This window comes from Myotis brandtii, unplaced genomic scaffold (genome assembly GCF_000412655.1).
Source record: "Myotis brandtii unplaced genomic scaffold, ASM41265v1 scaffold140, whole genome shotgun sequence".
Taxonomy (NCBI): domain Eukaryota; kingdom Metazoa; phylum Chordata; class Mammalia; order Chiroptera; family Vespertilionidae; genus Myotis; species Myotis brandtii.
This window is the reverse complement of record NW_005355000.1, coordinates 1590143-1592296: the sequence shown is the minus strand read 5'-3', so window position 1 is coordinate 1592296 and position 2154 is coordinate 1590143. Positions and strand designations below refer to the sequence as shown.

Below are 2154 nucleotides of genomic sequence, written 5' to 3'. Positions count from 1 at the left end.
GGGGGGGGGGGGCCCGGGGGGGGGGGGGGGGGGGGGGGAGCAGTGGGGGACAGGAGTGGGCTAGAAGAGGTTAATGGGGGAAAAAGAGGACCTATGTAATACTTTCAACAATAAAAATTTTTTTAAAAATTTAAAAAGGGAATATATTTATGTTTGTTTATATCTGCACAAAAATTAATGCTAGAAGGCTATACAGACAAGAGTGGTTTATGTATAAGAGGCTGAAGGTGGGAAATTGGGTAGGTGGGGTCAGGAGTTAGAATAAAACTTTTTTTTTTATTTCTGAATCATCTGAATATATGACCAACTCAAATACCACAATCAAAATAAAGAGAATATTTAACATCGTCTAAAATGCATGAGTCTCAGAGAACGCCCGTGCAAGTGTGCAGGACGCCAGGCCCTGCGGCTTGGAGCGCCCCTTGTCTCTGGGTTCTGGGTTGCGAGGCACCAGCAGTTTGCCCTCCAGATGCTGCGTGAGGTGAGCTGGACCATTAGTGCGGTCCAGAGCCCTCAGCAAGCGCTGGTATATGAGGAGCCAACACTGTATTGCCAGGCCACGGCACGCATTTTGGGCACTCTGGGTGCGGCCATTGGGACAGCAAGGTGACCAGGGACAGAGCCCAGCCTATACTTCCTATTTCAGCTTCAGCCACAAGCGTAGCAGCTATTGGGGTGTAGCCACCTTGAGTAAGGACAGCACAACTACCCCCATGGCTGCTGAATTAGGCCTGAGTGCCTACTTGCCACTCAGAAGGGGGACATGGGTTGCTATGGAAACAAGAGGAGCTTCGGGCTCTGGATACTGAGGGTTGGGCCCTCCTCATGCCACACAAGATCTGCACATAGAAAGGGAAGGGAAGATCTTGACCCTAGTCCACGTGTGCTGTCCCCACGCCCGGCCGTGAAGCCTGAGAGGCTGGCCTTGAAGATGTGCATCCTGGCCAAAGCCCTCCATTGGCTTACAGCCACGTGATCATTCTGGAGACCTGAACATAGCCCCATGTGATTATTCTGGGGACCTGAACACAGTCCCTGCCCCATATTCACTGGGATGCAGGTGACCTGGCAAGGCTCCACTAGGCCCCTGACCTCACTCCTGACTGTGGTTTGGCTCAGCCACCCAACCAATGCTGTGTTGTTGTTTGTTTGTTTGTTTGCCAAGGGGCAGCTTCCTTCATGGAGAAACAGAGCTTAGTAGGAAATACTATTCTCAAAGCACTGAGGATTGGTTATTCATTCAATGGACATCACTGCTCCTACTTTTGGCCTGGCCCTGAGTCACCACCCAGTTCTGGCTCTGGGCCCCTCAGAGCTCTCTGCCTGGTGGGCTACGGACACTTGACAGCCCCTCATAGAATGGTGTCTTCAGGGCTGAGGCAGAGGTGGCAGCCTCGGCAGCTGAGGAGTCAGAAGTGGCACTCCTGGGCCCACTGGACTTCAGGAGAGGCATCTGGAATGTGGGAATCTTCAAAGGTGAGTGGAGTAGAGCTTCGGGGCAAGGGGAGCAAAGCCCTCCAGCATGAGAAAAGGCTGCAAGTGGAGAGTTTGCCTGATGCGCATAACAAGCTGCAAGTCCTGTTCTTATTAGGAGTGACCTGGGAAGGGAGGTGAGGGGCAGGAGATAGGCTGCTTCGGGAGCCAGATTTCAAGGGCCTTGAACATCACATTGCCTTGATCACTTCCTAATCCATCATGTCTCCTGCTCATAAACCTTCAATGCCTCCCTCTTACCTCTGGCTTTCCAGGCCTGGCTTTCAAGGCTCTTTCTGGTCTGTGCCCAGCCTCTGTTTTAGTCCTCAGTCCCCCTACACACTGTCCACTCTTGCAGGTCATCTTCTCTCTGCCATTGAAAAGTAATTCTGATTTTGGCTTTCCTCACCATACCCTGAATTGGTGGGCATCCCCTCCCTTCTGTCTTTTTGCTTGCATGAACCTCTCATTTCTGAGTCCTTCTAGGTCATTGGTTCTCAAAACCCGACAGCACATTAGAACAAGGAGCTTTTGCAAAAATATCAATACCTTGACCAATTAAATCAGAAACCGTTGGGTATGGGCCAGGGTAGCAGTACGTTTCAAAAGCTCCCAGGCTGATTTTATTGTACAGTCAGGTTTGAGAGCCACTGCCCTGCAGGCCAGTTCCCCTCCTGGGTG

At 51.3% G+C, this 2154-nt stretch overlaps 1 pseudogene; it reads left to right on the top strand.

The window, feature by feature from the left end:
- The window catches only part of LOC102238636, a 6739-nt pseudogene that overhangs the window by 2125 nt on the left and 2460 nt on the right, over window positions 1–2154 (top strand).